Source organism: Triticum aestivum, chromosome 6B, assembly GCF_018294505.1.
Source record: "Triticum aestivum cultivar Chinese Spring chromosome 6B, IWGSC CS RefSeq v2.1, whole genome shotgun sequence".
NCBI lineage: Eukaryota > Viridiplantae > Streptophyta > Magnoliopsida > Poales > Poaceae > Triticum > Triticum aestivum.
In genome coordinates this window covers 615,057,791-615,080,847 of record NC_057810.1, presented here as the reverse complement: position 1 = coordinate 615,080,847, position 23,057 = coordinate 615,057,791, and positions in this window count along the sequence as shown.

The following is a 23,057-nucleotide window of genomic DNA, read 5'->3' as shown; positions in this document are numbered from 1 at the left end:
TTTAACCGACGTGCTTGACTTTGACTTCGAGGACATCGACGATATGGACGACGATACATGAGACATACAGGAGCCATCGCTCACAAGGCGGTGGACAGCCACCTCTTCATATGATATATATATGGTGGACACTCCGAAAGAAACCAACGGCGATGAGGCAACGGAGGATAACCCCTCCAAGAGGAAATCAAAGCATGGGCGTCGTCAGCGCCGCTCCAAGCCCCGCCAAGGCAATACCGGCACCGGAGACGATAATAATCCGGATGGTGCTGACGATGAATACAACCCCGAACATCACGCCTTCGAGCAGGCCGAACAGGAAGACGGGCATGACAGCCTAGATGAATAGGCGACGGACGGGTATCCGTAGGAGTACAACTACATGCCCCTCTCTGAAGACGAGATTAGCCTCGGCGACGACGAGGTCGGTGTACCCGAAGACCCCGCAGAGCAGGAGCGCTTCAAGCGATGGCTTATTGCCACTGCGAGAAGCCTGAAGAAGAAGCAGCAGCAGCTCCAAGATGATGAAGGTCTGCTCACAGACAGATCGACAGAAGTCCTGGCAGCCGAGGAATACGGACTCGAGCGCCCCACGGCTGACCGACCGCCTTGAGCTCGGGACAAAATGGCATATCAGCCAAAATACCAGCCCGTACCCCCACGCCGGTTTACTACGGCCCTGGGCAATACTCAGGACATGCGCGATAAACTGGATAACGTTGCAGGACAACAAAGATCGATCTACGGATCACGGGGGCACGCCGAAGCACATGACGATGACCGTCATACAGGATACACCAACAGCAAATCCGGTCGGGCCGAATACAACTATTCAGACGCAGCCGGACTGCGCCGCGACATAGCCCGACATAGAGGCGCCGCACACCCCCTATGCTTCACTGATGAAGTGATGGATCATGAATTCCCAGAAGGGTTTAAACCCGTAAACATCGAATCATACGATGGCACCACAGACCCTGCGGTATGGATCGAGGATTTCCTTCTCCACATTCACATGGCCCGCGGAGATGATCTACATACCATCAAGTATCTTCCACTTAAGCTCAAAGGACCTGCCCGGCACTGGCTAAACAGCCTGCCTGCAAATTCCATTGGCAGTTGGGAAAATCTGGAAGACGCATTTCTTGACCACTTCCAGGGCACATATGTGCGACCTCCGGATGCCGATGACTTGAGCCACATTACTCAACAGCCCGGAGAATCGGCCAGCAAATTCTGGACTCGGTTCCTAACTAAAAAGAACTAAATAGTCGACTGCCCGGATGCCGAAGCCCTGGCAGCTTTCAAGCATAATATCCGTGACGAGTGGCTCACCAGACACCTCGGCCAGGAGAAACCCAAGTCCATGGCAGCTCTTACGACATTAATGACCCGCTTTTGCGCGGGCGAGGACAGTTGGTTGGCTCGCAGTAGCACTACGCCACATTCTGGAACTTCAGATGTCCGGGACAATAATGGCAAGCCACGGCGCAACAGACACAAGCGAAAGAACAATGGCAATAGCACCGAGGATACGGCGGTCAATGCCGGATTCAGCAGATTGAAATCCGGTCAGCGGAAGAAGCCATTCAAGCATAACAATCAAGGACCGTCCAGTCTGGACCATATACTGGAGCGCTCATGCCAAATTCATGGCACCCCGGACAAGCCAGCCAACCACACCAACAGAGACTGATGGGTCTTTAAACAGGCCGGCAAAATAAACGCCGAAAACAAGGACAAGGGGCTGCACAGCGACGATGATGATGAGCCTCGGCGTCCAAACATGGGGGGGGGGGCAGAAGAAATCCCCCCCAGGTGAAAACGGTCAACATGATCTATGCCACCCACATCCCCAAGCGGGAACAGAAGCAAGCACTACGGGACATATATGCGATGGAGCCAGTCGTCCCCAAATTCAACCCATGGTCAGCTTGTCCGATCACCTTTGATCGTAGGGATCATCCTACCAGCATCCATCATGGCGGCTCAGCCGCATTGGTTTTAGACCCAATTATAGACGGATTTCACCTCACAAGAGTCCTTATGGACGGAGGCAGTAGCCTGAACCTGCTTTATCAGGACACAGTGTGCAAAATGGGTATCGATCCTTCAAGGATCAAGCCCACCAAAACCACTTTTAAGGGTGTCATTCCTGGAGTAGAGGCCCGCTGCACGGGCTCTATAACATTGGAAGTGGTCTTCGGATCTGCGGATAACTTCCGAAGCGAAGAGCTAATCTTTGATATCGTCCCTTTCCGCAGTGGTTACCACGCACTGCTCGGACGAGCCGCATTCGCTAGATTCAATGTGGTACCACACTATGCATACCTCAAGCTCAAGATGCCAGGCCCGCGCGGGGTCATAACAGTCAACAGGAATATGGACCGCTCTCTCCGTATAGAAGAACATACTATAGCCCTTGCGGCAGAAGTACAATGCGGCCTCCTCCGGCTCACCACCAATTCGGCAACGATAAATTCAAGCTCCGTCAAGCGAGGGCGGAGCACCCCGCGGCAAGATCAGCAGGCACGATAAGAGCAGGACTAGCAGTCCGGCCTCCGCTCGGATCCCATCAAAGCAGCATTCGTGCAGTGCATACATAATTACGCACTTAAAATACCATGGGCACAGGCGGAGGCGTATCAGGGGCTCAGTCAACAGTACGGTATTGCTTCATAACCTTTCCTTTTACCCTTAAGGACATTGCTTTAGTGCAGCTTCTCCAGAATAGCCGGATGGTCGGACTTACATAGGAGAGGAAACCCAGGAGGCAACAGGCTTTGGGCATAGCAGGAAACACCCAGGTGGAATGTATTTATGATCGTTGTTTCTGCTTTATCTATCTGTACGTAGCCTGCCCCTGGATAGGATATGTCAAATAATCCTACTTGTCTCCGCCTAGTGCATACATTGTAAACATATGCTTAAACGTATTATTCATCAATGGGAGACCACAAATAGCGTCAGCTTACTTATTTTTATTTGAGCATTTTTTATAAATGTCTATTTAATTTTGCATCCGTACACTTTGGTACGTGTAGTTTGCCAGGGGCTTCTTATATTACCCCATAATACGGCAAGTCAAGTCCGAACACTTTCAATAGTGCATCACCCTGAACTTATAACATTATAAGCATCAGCTCCGAATCATGTCTTGGGTTACGGTTGCGATAGCCCAGCTCCCTTGCTTTGGTGCCTTACGTTCCATTAATTCGGCTAAGGTACCGCAGGGAGAACTACTGCGATTGTGCCCTAGTTCTGCCGGACGAGCACCTCAGTAGAGAAAGCACAAAATTGTCTGACATGATGTGGCAAGAGACTGGTCGCTGTTCGAGAGGTCTTAAAATCCTTAAAGATTTTTCTGCTTTAGGCGTTAATTCGGTTTTGTCCGATATAGGCATATATAGCGCCCCAATTCGGCCTTCCGGATTCTAGGGGCTTCGCCGAATTTTAAAATCATAGACTTCTATGGCTAAGTGAAGGTTATAAAGCCGTATAGTCCGATTGCCTGGTTCGCTGCGCTGGACACCTCCTTAAGGGACCAAATATTTGGATAAAGAGTGTCCGGGTTTTCCACGAACACCCCAGTACTAGTTACACGGGGGCGGAAGCCGACGAGTGGCCTACTTTCAGAATTTGATAAACAGCCACACAGAAGATAATATTTTAAATTACAAAAGCACTACATAGCGCAAGTAACTTCGTCTTTAAATTACAAACATGACAGAAGTGAATTCATTCAAAAATTATGTCATCGGTACATTCATCGGCCACGAGGCAAGCACCCTTCATAATGCCATCATAATACTTCTCGGGGATGCGATGCGGCTTGCCCTCCGGTGGCCCGTTCTTCACCAGCTTCTCCGCATCCAGCTCGCCAGGCCATATCCGGACTATGAGATCTTTCATAGCCACTTCGGCCGCCTTGTGGAGTTCGACCAACTGCTTCAGTTGGTCACTTAGAGGCGTTGCATGCTCGGCCCCAACATACTGGGACCAGAACAACTTCTCTGTTGAGCCCCCTCCTGGGCATGGTAGAACTCCGCGGCATCTGATACGCTGCGTGGCAGGTCTACGAATGGCCTTGGAGAGCTCCGGATTCGAGTAAGTAAAGTAAATGCCTCCTCCACATGTTTGCTTTGCACAAAAAATTTCTTACCCGCCGCTATTTTCTTGGCCTCCTGGATCTCTTGCTGAGCCCTCTTGGCTTCGGCCTTGGCGTCTTTTGTATTTGTAAGGGCCTTTGGAAGCTCGGCCTCCTTTGCTTTAAGCTCCCGCCCCACAGACTCGAGCTTCTGCCGAGCTCCTGGAGCTCTTCTTGTACCTCACCCACTTGAGCCTCTTGCTTTTTGCGCTCCTTGAGTTCCATGGCCGCTTTGTGTTCGGCCTCAGACAGCGCCTTCTTGAGAGATGCCACTTCGGTGGCGGCCTCTGTTACCACATCACGACGTCTCGTCGTTAGCATAATCAAATTTTATTTACTATTTATTATATGAGAGAGGGGAATCATTCACCTTTGTTCTCTTCGAGCTGCCTCCTCGCGACGCCGAGCTCTCCCTGTGCCCGCTCTAAATCCTACGTCAGGCCGGCGATTTCGGCCGTGCGAGCAGCAGCGGCCAGCAGCACAGCCTGTTTATTTACATTCAACACTTATTGTTAGACTCCTACGGATTATAATTGACCATCCGTTTGATTTTCTTTCCGAACACCAAACAGAGTATCAGGGGCTACTACCTATCGGGTGGTGATTTTACACATTTTTACTGCTTACCTCAAAGCCTGTTAGGAGGCTGGTGCAGGCTTCGGTTAGTCCGCTCTTGGAGGATGAAACCTTCTGAATCACCGCACTCATGAGAGTATGGTGCTCTTCATCCAGGGAAGCGCCTCGAAGCGCTTCCAGCAGACAATCCGGCGCCTGGGACGCAACGGAAGTCCTTGATACAGACGGCCCTCCCTTCATAGCGACGGGTTGCCCGCCTAAGTCCGGAACCACTGAAGGCTCCGGAACAGTGTTCGGCTGAGAGCCCGGCTTGCCGTGGCTCTCATCGACATGATCCGCGGGGACCTTGAACCCCGTGAGTCCGACGCCTGGGACGCCACCTTGAGGTGCCTCCAGGGCCACTTCCGCCATCGTCGGGAGCCTTCGGGACAACACCTCCGTGTCATCCGCAGGACGAGGAGACGTGGCCGTCCGGAGTGAGTTCATTGCTGACTCACTCAAGGACCCGTCCGAAGACGACACTCCCGGATGGGCCCTGGCCGGACTGTATACAAGTTTGACATTATAAAAAAAATTATGAAGCAACAATTACGATTGAGTGCGGATACTTACGACCGCACGAGGGGCTTCTTCCTGGGCAGCCACCCTTCCTCGCTATCGGCGGCGGTGGCGGAGTAGTCCGGAAGGGATGCTTTTCCCTTCGTGGACATCCCAGTCTCCCCCACCGGGGCAGCCTTCCTCTTCTTCCCTCCCCCGACACGGGGAGGTGGGGTTTCTCCTTGTTCCTCCCCGCCTCCGCAGGAGGAATCCGCCTCGACGTCATTAGACGACGACGGTATGACGGCCTTATGCCGAGGGCCTCTCCTACCCCCCTGTTTCACCGTCTCAGGCCCCCCACCCTTTCCGGGCGGGGCGGCCTCTTCTTCTTCTTCTTCCCCTTCTGGGGAGGAGTGCGCCTTGTCATCTTTGGACGAGGCTTGCGCAGCCTTACTTCGGAGACCCTTTCGGGTCCCCGGGGCCTTCTTGTCGGCCTTCTTCTCCGGCCCCTTATAGGGCAACGGGACCAGCATCTTCGTCAGAAGATCATTGGCTGGGCTTTCCGGCAACGGAGCCGGACTGTCGAACCGCTCTGTTGTCTCCACATACTCCTAAAACATATATGCACAATCACTTAGGGATTCCCCATGAGTACATTGGGAAGAACTGGAATCGGTGGCGGCCTGAGAACTCACCTGGGTAGGTTGCCGTGCGGCATGGAGCCCGCGGTCCTCGGTTATGGGAGGAGGTACCTCGGTGGCCTTGAACAACGCCTTCCACGTGTTCTTGTGCTTTATGCCATTGAGCCTCTGGAGCGTCCAGTGTTCAGCCGGGACGAATTCCCATAGATTGAATGCCCGCCTTTGGCATGGCAGTATCAGGCAAATGAGCATGACTTGGATCACGTTGACGAGCTTGATGTTCTTGTCCTTCATGCCCTTGACGCAGTTGATGAGTCCGGTCAGCTCTGCAGATTCGCCCCATAACAGGCCCTTCTGTTCCCAGGAGGTGAGCCGCATAGGGGTTCCAGATCGAAACTCGGGGGCCGGCACCCAGTTGGCGTCGCGTGGCTTGGTGATGTAGAACCACCCCGATTGCCACCCCTTCACGATTTCTGCAAAGGAGCCTTCAGGCCAGGTGACATTAGGCATTTTGCCCACCATGGCTCCTCCGCACTCCGCTTGCTGGCCGCTCACAATCTTCGGCTTCACGCAGAAGGTTTGGAGCCACAAGCCGAAATGAGGCTTGATGCGGAGGAAAGCCTCGCACACGACGATGAACGCCGAGATGTTGAGGATGAAGTTCGGAGCTAGATCATGAAAGTCTAGCCCGTAGTAGAACATAAGCCCGCGGACGAAGGGGTGGAGTGGAAACCCCAGTCCACGGACGAAGTGGCAAGGAACACAACCCTCTCGTTGGGTCCTGGAGTTGGAATGACCTGCCAAGGAACACAACCCTCTCGGTGCGCTATGTCTGCGGCCAAGTATCCGGCCGCTCGGAGATTCACGATCTTCTTCTCCGTCACGGTGGAAGCCACCCACTTGCCTCCTGCTTCGGACATGACTAACTGTGCGGAGAAGACCTGGACTAGGGCGCTGGAGCTCGAGGGGGCAAGAGTATGCGAGGGGAGGAAGGAGGCACGGGTAAAAATGAGGAACTCTTATCCTTTTATAGAGGCGACGAAAGCGGTGCGCCTCCCCACTAGCCTGTTGAGAATCGCTTACTTCCCAAGCGCCACGATTGATGGCACGGGGGGATTACCCATACCCGTATTGATGAGAATCTCGCGATAAGGGGACATCACCTCTGCTTTGACAGGACGTGTCAAGGAAACCGCCTCGCAATATGCGCTGTGGCTAGTTGTGAAAAAACGGTTCGAGTAATGACCTGGCCCTAATGGCATGTCACGTCATCTAAAAGTTGTCAGCTGGAGTATCATTCTCTCTATGGTGGTATGTGAAGATCATTTTGCAGATCCGGACACGGTCTACGTGTTCGATAATAACCTTGGAGTATTCGGAGGAGGAACCCGCCTTGCAATGCCAAAAACAAGATTGCACGCCGGACTCATCGTCATTGAAGCCTGGTTCAGGGGCTACTGAGGGAGTCCTGGATAAGGGGGTATCCAGACAGCCGGACTATATACATCGTCCGGACTATAGAAGCGTCAAGATACAGGACTCAAGACTTCAGTTCGTGTCCAGATGAGACTCTCCTTGGCTTGGAAGACAAGCTTGGCGATCCGGATATTATGTTTCCTTCCTTGTAACCGACTCCATGTAAACCCTAGCTCTCCGGTGTCTATATAAACCGGAGAGCATGGTCCTTAGAAGGCCGATCACAATTACAATCATACCATCATAGGCTAGCTCTTAGGGTTTAGCCTCTACGATCTCGTGGTAGATCTACTCTTGTATTCCACATATCTTCAATATTAATCAAGCAGGAAGTAGGGTTTTACCTCCATTGAGAGGGACCGAACCTGGGTAAACATTGTATCCCTTGCTTCCTGTTACCATCAGCCTAATACGCACAGATCGGGACCCCCTACCCGAGATCCGCCGGTTTTGACACCGACAAACGCTGTATATTTTTTCCATTGTTATTTGAATAATACGTCAAAGCGTATGTATACAAATAATATGATAAGCAAAAACAGGACTATTTGACATGTCCTAACCAAGGGCAGGCTGCGTGTGGGTATGTAAAACAGGTATAACGATTGTTATCAGAGACCACCTGGGTATTCCCTTGTACGTCAAAGCCTCTTGCCTCCTTGTTTTTTTCCTTCCTGTGATGAGTCCGGTGATCAGGCTATCTGAAAGGGCTTCCCGAAAGTAGGGTCCTGAAAAGAAAGAAGATGATGAAGGTATACGGGTCCCGTGGCGGTAGAGCCGCACTATGACCGCATCGTAGCCGTGCCTCCGCCTATGCCCATGGTATTTTGAGTGAGTAATTATGTACGCGCGGTGCAAATTTCATTGTTTGACTGGGACTAGGACGGAGTCCGAATTGCTAGTCCAGCTCTGGACGTGCGGGATGATCCTATTGTAGAGTACTCCGGACTCACTTGACGGTGTCCAGAGGCTTTATCGTCGAATTGGCGGTCTGCCTAAGAAGACTGCTTTGTACTTCTACTGCGAGGGCCGCAGTGTGCTCCTCTGTACGGAGCGAGCATTATGTGTTTCCATTGACTATTATAACCCCGCGAGGTCCTGGCATCTTGAGCTTGAGGTATGCGTAGTGTGGTACCGCATTGAATCGATAAAATGTGGTTCGTCCTAGTAGTGCATAATAGCCACTACGGAAGGGGACGATATCAAAGATTAACTCCTCGCTTCGGAAGTTGTTCGGAGATCCGAAGACTACTTCCAGTGTTATTGAGCCCGTACAACAGGCCTCTACACCTGGGATTACACCTTTAAAGGTGGTTTTGGTGGGTTTGATCCTTGAGGGATCGATACCCATTTTGCGCATTGTATCCTGATAAAGCAGGTTCAGGCTGTTGCCACCGTCCATAAGGACTCACGTGAGGTGGAATCTGTCAATGATGGGTCGACGACCAATGCGGCTGAACCGCCATGACGGATACTGGTACGATGGTCCCTGCGATCGAAAGTGATCGGACAAGATGACCATGGGTTGAACTTTGGGGCGACTGGCTCCATCGCATAGACGTCCCTTAGTGCATGCTTCCGTTCCTGCTTGGGAATGTGGGTGGTGTATATCATGTTTACCGCTTTCACTTGGGGAGGAAATTTTTTCTGTCCTCCTATGTTTGGCGGCTGGGGCTCCTCGTCATCATCACTATGCATCCGCTTTTCCTTGTTTTCGACATTCAGCTTGCCGGCCTGCTTGAACACCCAACATTCTCTGTTGGTGTGGTTGGCTAGTTTATCGGGGGTGCCGTGAATTTGACACGAGCGATCGAGTATGCGGTCCAGACTGGACAAACCCGGATTGTTTCTTTTGAAGGGCTTTTTCCACTGATCGGATTTAGAGCCAGTGAATCCGGCATTGACTGTTGTGTCTTCGGCGTTGTCTCCATTGTTCCGATGATTATGTCTGTTGCATCATGGCTTGCCATTGCTATCTCGGGCATCTGAAGATCCAGAATTTCTTGGCGTGATGTTACTACGAGCCAGCCAGTTGTCCTCGCCCGCACAAAAGTGGGTCATGAGTGTCGTGAGGGCTGCCATAGACTTCGGCTTCTCTTGGCCGAGGTGTCGGGCAAGCCACTTGTCACGGATGTTATGCTTAAAGGCCGCTGTGGGAGTCCTGGATAAGGGGGTATCCAGACAGCCCGATGATACGTCTCCAACGTATCTATAATTCTTGATTGCTCCATGCTACTTTATCTATTGTTTTGGACTATATTGGGCTTTATTTTCCACTTTTCTATTATTTTTGGGACTAACCTATTAACCCGAGGCCCAGCCCAGAATTGCTGTTTTTTTTGCCTATTTCAGTGTTTCGAAGAAACGGAATATCAAACGGAGTCCAAACGGAATGAAACCTTCGGGAACGTGATTTTCTCACCGAACATGATCCAGGAGACTTGGACCCTACTCCAAGAAGTGCCAGAGGCGGTCACGAGGGTGGAGGGTGCCCCCCTGGGCGCGCCCCCCTACCTCGTGGGCCCCCTGTTGCTCCACCGATGTACTCCTTCCTCATATATATACCTATGTACCCCCGACAGATCAGAGAGGGAGCCAAAAACCTAATTCCACCACCGTAACCTTCTTTATCCACGAGATCTCATTTTGGGGCCTGTTCCGGAGCTCCGCCGGAGGGGGCATCTACCACGGAGGGCTTCTACATCAACACCATAGACTCTCCGATGAAGTGTGAGTAGTTTACTTCAGACCTTCGGGTCCATAGCTAGTAGCTAGATGGCTTCTTCTCTCTTTTTGGATCTCAATACAATGTTCTCCCCCTCTCTTGTGGAGATCTATTCGATGTAATCTTCTTTTTGCGGTGTGTTTGTTGAGACCGATGAATTGTGGGTTTATGATCCAGTATAATCTATGGAAATATTTGAATCTTCTCTGAATTCTTTTATGTATGATTGAGTTATCTTTACAAGTCTCTTCGAATTATCCATTTTGGTTTGGCCAACTAGATTGGTAGTTCTTGCAATGGGAGAAGTGCTGAGCTTTGGGTTCAATCTTGCGGTGTCCTTACCAAGTGACAGAAAGGGTTGCAAGGCACGTATTGTATTGTTGCCATGGAGGATAACAAGATGGGTTTTTATCATATTGCATGAATTTATCCCTCTACATCATGTCATCTTGCTTAAGGCGTTACTCTGTTTTTAACTTAATACTCTAGATGCATGCTGGATAGCGGTCGATGAGTGGAGTAATAGTAGTAGATGCAGAATCGTTTCGATCCACTTGTCTCGGACGTGGTGCCTATATACATGATCATTACCTAGATATACTCATAACTATGCTCAATTCTGTCAATTGCTCAATAGTGATTTATTCACCCACCGTAGAATATCTATGCTCTCGAGAGAAGCCACTAGTGAAACCTATGGCCCCCGGATCTATTCTCATCATATCAATCTCTATCACTTTATTTACTTGCTTTGTTTTTACTTTGCCTTTTACTTTTCACTTTGCATCTATCTATCAAAAATACCAAAAATATTATTTATCATCTCTATCAGATCTCACTCTCGTAAGTGACCGTGAAGGGATTGACAACCCCTAATCGCGTTGGTTGCGAGTAGCTATCGTTTTGTGTAGGTACGAGGGACTTGTGCGTGGTCTCCTACTGGATTAATACCTTGGTTCTTAAAAACTGAGGGAAATACTTACGCTATTTTGCTGCATCATCCTCTCCTCTTCGGGGAAATCCAATGCAGTGCTCAAGAGGTAGCACCGGACTATATGCTTTGGCCGGACTGTTGGACTATGAAGATACAATATTGAAGACGTCGTCCTGTGTCCAGATGGGACTCTCCTTGGCGTGGAACGCAAGCTTGGCGATTCGGATGTAGATCTCCTTCTCTGTAACCGACTCTGTGTAAACCTAGCCCCCTCCGGTGTCTATATAAACCGGAGGGTTTAGTCCGTAGGACACAACAACAATCATACCATAGGCTAGCTTCTAGGGTTTAGCCTCTCTAATCTCGTGGTAGATCAACTCTTGTAATACTCATACCATCAAGATCAATCAAGCAGGAAGTAGGGTATTACCTCCATCAAGAGGGCCCGAACCTGGGTAAACATCGTGTCCCCAGTCTCTTGTTACCATTAGCCTTAGACGCATAGTTCGGGACCCCCAACCCGAGATCCGACAGTTTTGACACCGACATTGGTGCTTTCATCCAGAGTTCCTTCGTGTCGTCGTTGTAAGGCTCGATGGCTTCTCCAACCTTCAACAACTCCGTCCAGGGTGAGCGTTTCTCCCCGAACATATTTTTGTGTCCGGCGGCTTCGCATGGCGGGCCAACTCGCTTGGCCATCTATAGAAGATCGACAGCTACGCCCCTGGCCATCACGTCAAGTTTGGCAACCTAAACTACACTGCCGACATCCGCGGAGACTTGATCTTCGACGGATTCGGGCCCATGTCAGGCGCGCCAAACGATCACGACGTGCACGATCTAGATCTGCAGTCAGACGGTATTCGGAACATCTCACCTGCCACGGCATCGGACTTCGTTCCAGAGCAGGTCGTGCCTTCCAAGGACGGGTGGATGGACCCCGCCCCGGAGGTCGCATACTCATCGGTGTTGGAGCCGAACACAGACTCCTCTCCTAAGGAGATCTTTGGCTCCGGACCCCCAGACTTGTCCGGTCGTGTGTTCCAGACCGCGCACATCCATGCCCATCAAATCTAATTGGGCTCCGGTTATGAAGCTCACTGCCACGGATATCTTCCAGCACTCACCCTTCGGAGACGTGCTAGATTCATTAAGGTCTCTCTCTCTCTCTCCATCAGGAGATTCATCACCCACCCACCACACACTTAATAGCCATGGTCGATGACTTGACCAATGCGCTCAACTTCGATTCCGAAGACATCGACGGTATAGACGACGATGCGGGAGAAGAACAGGAACATTACAAAAAAATACACTTCTATGATGATACTTGTTTGTCACAGTAGGTCGCATTTTCTGTCATGCATGTACATCCATGACAAATTTATGACAGAATCAAGATAGTCATACCTGTGCTATCGTAGAAGTGTTCCATGATATTACCAACATTATCATCACGGGAGTGTCCACTTCCATGACAATAAATTGCGCGTCACAGAAGTGCTTTCATCAAGGGTGATCGACACGTGGCATCCACCGTAACGGAACACCATTAAGCTATCGGGTCTGGTTTTGGATCCGATAACCCGTTAATAGCCTGGGCCAATGGGGATTTTCCACTTCTAAAATCATCATTGGCCGCAGGAAACACGTGTTGCCTCACCATTGGGACAGATGTCATCCACTCATTGGACAGGAGGCGCCTATGATAGGTCGACACGTGGCACGGCCCAACAGTGGCCCATTCCGGTGAAAAAGGCTGGCCCAGTAAAAATTAGCAGGCCAGCCCATATAAGGCCTACTTGTGTCAGGTCCATTTAAGCCCAAGGCCCATACGAGATGTGCCAATTTCGGCCGTCAACGGCCCGTTAAGATTTGACACCATTGCAGCTCCTCAGTGAGCCCGTTAACAGCCCGCTATATATTTGGGCTCAATATCGGCCCGATGAGATTTCAGCCTGTTAACGGCCATTTAATGATGGGCCAATTTTAGGATTACATTTTCGGCCTTTTTAGCGACCCATTTAAGTGTTGGGCCAATTTCGGCCCGGTGTCTTTCAGCCTGTTGACGGCCCATAAATCAGTTGGGCCATTTGTAGTCGGACCTGAGTTTCTGCCTTTTAGCGACCCATTTAAGTGTTGGGCCAATTCCCGGTCTTGTGTGCCTTTCAGCCTGTTAACGGACCATAAATGAGTTGGGCCATTTGTAGTCAGACCTTAGTTTTGGCCTTTTAACGGCCCATGCCCGTCATGGTCCAATACCAGCCTGGTTTCTCTTTTGGCCTGCTAAAGGCCCACAACACAGTTAGTCCATTTACAATACGACCTGACTTTCGGCCTCTTAGCGTCCCATGCTCTTCATGGTCCAGTACAAGCCCACTGTCTCTTTCGGCCTGCTAAAGGCCTACAGTATAGTTGGGCCATATGTAGCCCAAACTTAGTAACGGCCTGTGAAATAAATTGGGGCCACCTGTTGCCCGCTTCGATGTCGGCCTGTTAATGACCCGAGAGGTAAGAGGGCCGACCACTAACTTTCGGCCTATTAACGACCCATTAACTTAATGCGCCACTAAAGTTCGTACATGTCTTGAGGCCAAATTATATAATTTGAGCCCATTACGATGAGCAATTATGCACAGGACCAAAACTGATGAAGCAAAGGTACGGCATACAGGGAATAACGTTGCACATCCAGCATATATTACAGGAAATTACATCCACTGGGCAATCAAAGATTGATGCCAGTGCAAATAAATGAGCAGAAGTTAACCATCTACAACGTCACAATCTGCACCTCAGCACAGATGATGACCATAAGCATGTGGGCAAGTTCTTGCTGCTTTGCTACACTGTCTCTGAAAACATTGATCAGTTGTTGTGTCGCACGACTCTGCACCTCTGATTGATCCACCATTTCCATCATTGCTTCAGCCATTAATTGGTTCACAAACATACATTTATTCCGTTGCATTCGAGACAGAGGATACTGAACAGATTCAGATGGCGATTTTGGCAGGCTTGTATTATTGATAGTGGAGAGTGTCTCGACCACTGCATCATAACATAAATTAGGACGGGAACCAAACAGATTAATCATGAGTTATTGCCATATTACCTGGCCTAGATTTACTGGAAAGAAACAATGGGGTTGCCTTGCTGTTTTCAGAGTTTGTCTTCTTATCTTCAGCAGCCTGCACAAAATTAACACACTAGCATTGCTATCATTGGCCAAGTCAGATAATAGGAAAGCAACATTGACACAACGAACGTTTGGGCAACTAGCCTACACCAAATTAACACAATATGGCACAGCTATCATCAGCCAGGTAAGGTAGTACGAAAGCAACATTGACACAATGAATGAATGGGCAACCAGAGAAGCACTACAATTCAGTAATGTGCGTGATATGAGATAGTACATTCATGCAGCTCAGTATGCAAAACTACCAGGCAGTTTTCCTTACAAAAATCAACATTGGCGCCTTTAACATTTTGCTACAACTAATTTTAGATCAGATAAAGGTTAGATTCACGCCGATTAACAAAATACATGTTGATGTAAAAATATAGTGATATACAACAGGTACTTACATCAGCATTGGAGCACAGAGAATTCCCGCAAGATATTTTCCTCGAATACGATCCCAATGGAGGAAGTCTTCTATCGTTTAACCTTATTTTCTAAAAGAGAGATGGGTAAGAAACATGTAGAAAATATGATCAGAATGCTATAAAATTTCATGATGCGAGGATACGCACACGCTTCTTAGAATGGAGTTGACATTCTTTTGCTGGACTGGAGCGGACTAGTTCTTTGGCCACTGGAATCTGCTTATTATCAGTGGGAGTTGGGTTTCTCTGTGCTGGAGCAGTATCTATGAAAAATGGAGTTGGTTTATTATCTCCTGGCGTTTGGATCTTTTGCAAAGACCTGGTTTGTAACCCTTGAGATTCTAACATAGCCGTCTTCCCCTTGCATGCCTTATATAGAAGAATGGTGATTCAGTTATAAAACATGCTATAGCAGAGATGGAATAGGTACTGAAGAATAGAAAGGCATGACATATTGACATGTATTCCCTCCATCCGGAAATAAATGGATGGGTCTAGGCGTATTTCAGTTCTAGATTCATCCAGTTTTATCCATTTCTGCGACATTCAATCCGGACGGAGGGAGTATGATGTAAGAGCTAGGGATACGACAGGACAACACAGTAAAGAAAAACACTGTAAAACCCACTTCAGAACCAAAGTATTCAAACCCACTGATATGAGATAGTACACTCATGCAGCTCACGATGCAAAACTACCAGGCAGTTTTCCTTACAAAAATCAACATTGTGGCCTTTAATCATACATTTTGCTACAACTAAATTTAGATCAGATAAAGGTTGGATTCACGCCGATTAACAAAATACATGCTGATGTAAAAATATAGTGATATACAACAGGTACTTACATCTACATTGGAGCACTAAGAATTCCTGCAAGAATCTTTCCTCATAAACGATACCATTGCAGAAATTCTTCTATCTGTTAAGCTTATTTTCTAAAAGAGAGATGGGTAAGAAACATGTAGAAAATATGATCAGCATGCTATAAAATTTCATGATGCAAGGATACGCACACGCTTCTTAGAATTGAGTTGACATATTTTTGCTGGACTGGAGCGGACTAGTTCTTTGGCCACTGGAATCTGCTTATTATCAGTAGGAGTTGGGTTTCTCTGTGCTGGAGCAGTATCTATAAAAACTGGAGTTGGTTTATTATCTCCTGGCGTTTGGATCTTTTGCAAAGGCCTTGTTTGTAACCCTTCAGATTCTAACATAGTCGTCTTCCCCTTGCATGCCTTGTATAGAAGAATGGTGCTTTAATTATAAAACATGCGACAACAGAGAGATGGAATAGGTACTGAAGAATAGAAAGGCATGACATATTGACATGTATTCCCTCCATCCGGAAAAAAATGGATGGGTCTAGGCGTATTTCAGTTCTAGATACATCCTTTTTTATCCATTTCGGCAACATGTAATCCGGACGGAGGGAGTATGGTGTAAGAGCTAGGGATACGACAGGACAACACAGCAAAAAAACACTAGTTGAATGTAAAACTATATGCTAGCGGAATACGTACAGAAATAACTAAGGCAACATACACGTGTATGATTGGGAAAATAAGATGGCATTGCAACAGAGCACTAGAACAGCACTTCAATGTAAAAAAACATGGTATGGCAGACAGATGAAGTACATACTGATGAATAACAATGCATAAGATATTCAGAAGCATGATGTCCAAATTAAGCAGATGGCATTGCGATAGAGTAGAATGACAGTACTTGAATTTGAAAACATGTTATCATGAATGGAATAGGTACTGAAAAACAGGAAGGCATGACATATTTACATGCATGATCAGCATGCTAAGCACATGGCATTGCAACAGAGTAGATACACTCCAGGACATTATATGCATGTTGTACCCATATCACAGGCCAAGTTAGAGCAAGGACCTTGTGGGGTGAAGAGGATTCATCATCTTTCTGCAAGTCTTCTGAAGAACTGCCTTTACATGTTCCATCATATTGGGTATCATTGACATCAAGTTTATTGGCCTTTACATTGCTCCGTGAGGTTCTTGTGGATATATCAGTGTGTGCAATTATATCTGACATGCATGGAAGACAACTAGTAGTTAGATTTATGTAATGAGTGCCTGTAGGAGACGACATAAATAGTAGGACTGGGGTTAACTAGCAGCAACAGGTCTCATAAACTAAAGGGAGAACACAGATGAAAGCTACAGAATATGTATCGTTTCTACTCGAGATTAACTAGATGGCACACAAAAGTATTAAAGAACAACATAGGTAATACTAGAAGTGGTATAATACTATAATCACCAGCCTGTGGGATAGCATTGGCTGATGGATGATAACTATGGAACAACGTTACCTAAAGAACAAGTATCTTAGCTGAACTATGGAACAGCGTGAACTCCTGAACAAGACCCGTAAGAGATCAGCATGAATATACAGTGAAATGTGATGATCTATTTTCCATGCTTAGATGAATAACAAGCCATAAATGTTGCACACAAGTAAGATGAGGGTACAACCTATCTGGCTGCCATCCATAGGAGTGAGCATCATGTGCTGACTTGTCGATGGCCCTGCAGTTGTTGTGGTTGTCCATGTCGGGCACGCGCATTCGATGCAGGGAACTGTTGAGTGGGGACTATAGCTCCCTTCTGGTGTATGCTTCCCTTGTTGGAGCAGCTGCGGTGAGTCGGAAGACGGTGTGTCTGAAGATGCAGATAACACATAATGTTAAGAACGACATATCTCTTTGATCTGAAGAAATACACTAAGAGATCAACAGCAAGGTACGAGAGTGGTCACACGTCTGTTGACTGAAGACTAAATTGGGGTCACACGATTTTATTTTATTTTGGTACTGTCCGATCTACGCCGGATGGCTTGATGGCCGTCTTGTGCCTCCCGGCTGACACTGTTCGGAATCTTCCCCAAAGAGCCAGCGACCAACGGCAGAGCAGCCTGCCTCCGCCGTCCGTGGCCCCGGCCAAAACCCCGCTCCCCGCCCCACCGCACTGCCGTGGTTGCGCCGCCCCCGGGCCAATCCACAAAGACTCCCCATCATCCAGATCCGGCGGCGGCAGTACCTTCAACCCACGCAACTCTAAAAGATAGCCATCTAAGCGCTGCTTCCGCGGCGAACTTGCGGCCCCGCACCCTTACGTTAGACACCAGCCAACCGGCAGCCTAGGAGCTCCGCCGCCTCGAGGGGTGCTGCTTCCCATTGGGAATCGATTGGCCCAGAATAAAATTCAGACAACTGACGCCTAAATAAAGTGATTTGAGATGAGGGTGCGACCTATCTGGCGGCATGGTGAAGTAGGCAGGTCCAGCTGCCGAGTCGGTGAGGCCGGCGCGGTTGCGGTGGCGACCGGCGGCAGGGAAAGAGCGATGTTGCGAGGGTCGACGGCTACGCGGAAGCAGCGCCAGGACTCTGGACGGATCCGAAGTTGGAGCCGCTCCGGCACCGTGAACAACGGCGGGGGTGAATCGGCTCCGGTACAGTTCACGCGGCCGTCGTCGAGGCAGCACCAGCAGCACGGAGTAAGAGGCACACGGCCCAGTGCACGACGGCAAATGGACAGCGTCTCCGGCATTAGGGAGGAGGGCGGCTGTGAAATTGGTGCGGTGGGGGCGCCATGGAGGTGGGGCTGAGGTTTCGCGGCTCGGGAGAAGGGAGCTTCCCGGGAGAAGGTGATTTGGCGCCCACGAGGTATGAATGGGGGCGGGCGGGGCGGGGGGGAATTGGGAGGGGAGTGGAACCATGTCTTACGGACGCATTTGTCTGAAATGTGAGGGGGAGTTACAGTTCTACCCTTGCCTATAGGCTTCTCAGCTTGGGTCTGTGTACTGAGGGTCGGGGATAGTAGAGTAACTTTGCTTCTCCCCAAATAGTGGGCGGGAGCGATTTCGGGCGAGCAGGGCGTGTTTTGAACTATAGTGGGCGCGAGCGATTTCGGGCGAGGAGAGCGTGTTTTGAAATAGTGGGCGCGAGCTATTTCGGGCGAGGAGAGCGTGTTTTGCCGACCATGGTTTATGAATTATTCGGCACATGTCATTTCGGCCGAGGAGAAGGCGCGCTTGGATGAAGTTACGAACCTACCCTCGATGTACAACGGGCCAATTGATGCGTGTCCCACATAGGACGGTAATTTCGCGTCTCCCATTTATTTGCTCGGGCGAATTCCACCTAGCAGAGAGGATGTTTAACGGTTCGTTCAAATTTTGGGAGAACGAGCATCCACGTCTACCTTACCAAGTCGATTCGAATCAAATTTTGAAATATTAGCTTGCCACTTCTTTTTTAGATGGAGAGATGATGCTCGGGAGTAATGTGTTTTTACATGCTCGTTGCTAGCGATTTACTATATGACAAATAGTTGACCCACTCAAAAACGCGAATCAAACCCAAAATGAAATATCTCGATTCAATGAAATAGCTCGTTCAGTAGGTCAAAATAGTGAACTAAATCCAAAATTGAACACCTCAATCGAGTAGCATGTTGTACAGTATTATAGTACTCCATGAACATGTTGAAAGTCAAATTAATGAACTTGTTTGATATACGCATATATCCGTTCATGTGTGGATTGCAGACAACATGTTCTCCAATTTAAATATTTGAATGCAAGTTTATATCGAAACATGGTTTATATCAGTCTTTGATGCATAAAACGCGACCTCCCCCTCTCCCGGACTCCTGTTCTCTCTCTCTCTCTCTCTCTCTCTCTCTCTCTCTCTCTCGCCGACAATCTTCAATTCTGTCGCACGCATCCGACACAAAAACCTTGTTGCTCCCTCTCCCTTTCTATCCATCTCTCTCTCTCTCTCTCTCTATCTATCTATATATCTATCTATCTCTCTCTCTCTTTGTGTGTGTGTGGGGGGGGGGTCTTTCTAGTTCGCATGCATATATACACCATCTATAGGTCTCTCTCGCACACTATGTATGATACTCTAGCTAGTCCAAGCTAGATATCTTGGGTGCACTCATCGTACGCACACAAATTCCTTGGCTCTTTGCCCGTAACTCTCTCACGCACCACTATGTCGTCTCGGAGCTCTTCCCCCCTCTCTTAAACTCTCCATCCACCTGGGTCACACATACACATGCATATCTCACTCGCACTCGATAGGCCCATCTAAAACTCTATCTCTCTCCCTCGTTCTCTCTCCATCTCACACGCACACACACACAATCTCATGCCCAGCTAGCCAAGTATGATGGTCTCTCACTCAATTGTAGGCACACGCAGTCCCCCCTATATGTATATGACTAGCTAATCTTAGTCTCCATCACAAACATGTGCATGGTCTATCTCGATTTCTCTCGGGGCATCTTTCTATCGCGCACGCACTCCCTCGATCTCCCACCCATATAGTCCCCTCACGATCTCGAGGGGATCTCTCTATCACAAACACACCCTCTCTCCCTCCCCATGCGTCCATGCCATCCATGTGTCCCTCTCGACCTTTTTTCCTTGTTGGCCAGACCTCTATTGGACATGTGCTACAGGGGTGTCTCTCTCCGTTGCAAACAATCACACACTAGCTATCTTCGTGTATCTCCTCGCCTCGCTTTTCCATCTCGGAGATGCATGCGTGATATGTTCGCATAAGAAACGAAAAAACACACTCTCTCTCTAATTTATCATTTGTTGTCACTTTCTCTTTCACACACACATACTATTTTTGCACACTTACTCATTCTCCTTCACACGCACTTGATCTGTCTCGACTCAGGCACTCTCCTCGGTCCATAGCATATAGATTTATTGAAAAGTCAAACATCACAAAGTTTGACCATGTACGTGGAGAAAAAGAATTACATCTAGTACGGCAAACATATACCATTAGATTCACATGAGATGTAGTTTTGTATGATGTATCTTTGGTATTGTAGATATAAATAACATTTGCGTAAACCTGATCAAAGTTTCCAAAGTTTGACTTCTAAAAAATTTGCATGCACTGCATTATCGAGCGGATGGAATATCTCTTTCCCCCTCTCAGCTATCTGACGCACCACTCAGCCTATCGGGGCTCCTCAATCTCTCTCAAACTTTATTGGTCAGTTTGGACCTGACCCTCATGCCTTGATGGCCGGTACTTCCTGGTGTGGACATGAGATGTAAAATATTTATGTCTGACCAGGCTTGTGTGGTGCTGAAGCGTTTGCTTCATGCCTGGGCCAGGCAAAGCATCAACGTCCCATAAATCAATCCATGCATCAATTTTTTAATGCTAATATCAATCCATGTTGATGTTAGCCTCGTGGCCGCACAAGCGTGCATGAAATCCAGCCACAACCCCAGGCCAGGCAAAAGATGCTTAGGACGCAAGCCAAACTGGCCTTATATCTCCCTGGTTCACACATACACATGTCTCACTCGCGATATACATATAGACCCATCCAACACTCTCCGCCCTTGTTCTCTCTCCATGTGACACGCACCCCCGTAAGTACCATAATCCCTCACTCCATCATAGGCGCAAGCACTCCCCCCCTCCTAAGTATGACTATTTCTTACTAGCCATCAGGAACACACGTATTGTCTCCTTCCATCCATACGTCTATCTCGATATCTCTCGGGGCATCTTCTATTGCGCACACACCTTGTCACTCGATCTCCCACCCATGTAGTCCCATCACGATCTCCAGGGGATCTCTCTATGACAAACATACACTCTCTCCTCCCCATGTCTGCATTTTCTCCGTAACGTCTCTCTCGCCCTCTCTCCCTTGTTTGTCAGACCCCTCTTGGCCACGTGCTAGGGGTCTTGCTCTCTCAGTTCCAAACAACCACACACTATCTCCTCACCTTGCCTCCGTTGTCGAAGATGCATGTGTGATATGTTTGCATAAGACACGCATGCTTTTTCTCTACTTTTATCGTGTGTTGTCCATGTCTCTTTCACACACGCACACACACTTTTTCTCTCTCTTCTCTCTCTCTCTCTCTCTCTCTAGTTAGGGACTCTGTCACGTCCATAAGCATATGGATGTTTTGAAAAGTCAAACCTCAGAAAAGTTTGACCAGGTATATGTGGAGAAAAACATTTACATCTGGAACGATCATTAGATTCATCACAACATGTACTTACTTCATACTATCATTTATCTTTGGTATTGTAGATATAAGTAATTTCTTTATAAACTTGGTCAAAGTTTCAAAAGTTTGACTTAAAAAAATGTTGGAACTACATTATCGAACGGAGGGAGTAGCTCTTTCTCTCTCTCTGCTATCTCTCACGGGCCTCCCCTCTCACTCGAACTCTCTATACCGACGGATTATACGCTCACTGTGTCAGCGTATAGCTCCGTATATTGTTTAGTTGACCGGTCAACCAATCCACATGCTGCCTTGTCAGCTCGTGTTCTGTATCTTCGTGTGCTGGCCCATGTGGCAGTGGGTGAAAATAAGTAAACTAGAGGCCCATCTGACACGCGGTGAAGTAAACAAAGTTGAAACCACTCGGGGTAGCACCCCGCACGCTAGTAAATTGAGGGCGCATTGAGGACAAACTTCTTGCGCGCGAAGGACGCACTCGCGCACAATCCACCACTACGCGGCGGCATGCACAGAAGGACGCACTCGCGCACACCCAACACACAACACACACCAGCACACGTGTACATCAGGCGTCGCCGCCGTTGAGATGGACGGCGAGGCAGCCAACAAGCGGAGGCGGCTCGAGCCAAAACCGCATCCGGCGAGCCTGGACTTCATCAGCAGCCTCCCCGATGACATGCTGCTCGTCATCATCGGCCTCCTCCCCACCAAATCTGCCGTGCGGACCGCCCTGCTCTCCCGGCGGTGGCGCCCCCTCTGGCGCTGCATCCCCCTCAACCTCACCGTCGACAGCTGCCTCTGCGACGGGGATTGCAAACGCATGGCCGCAGTCTCCAAGATCCTTTCATCGCACCCTGGGCCAGCCAGACGCCTTGACATCCGCATGTTCAGTACCAACTGCAAGGTCCAACCCAAGTTCGACGAGTGGTTCTTATCCCCCGCCCTAGATCAGCTCGAGGAGCTCAGCTTTGAAGCTGGACGATGTCGCTCTCTGCCGCCGTCCGTGCTCCGCCTCACGCCAACGCTGCGCGCGCCAGCTTCAGCTCCTGCTATCTTCCCCAGATTAATGTTGCGCCCGCCCTTCTTCTCCCTCAACTCAAGCAGCTCGACCTCTTCGACGTTGTCATCTCGAAGAAGGCTATGGAGCACCTGCTCTGTAGCTGTACTATGCTCGAGTACCTTCGTCTTGAGCAGATCCACGGGTTCATTAGCCTCCACATCGCCTCAATGAATCTCCGATGGATTTATGTGTCTTGCTGGCCCCGCAACAAGACATCAATTGGGAAGAGATCACTCCAGTTGTTCCATGTTATGGTCATTGAGAATGCGCCTTTCCTTGAGAGATTGCTTG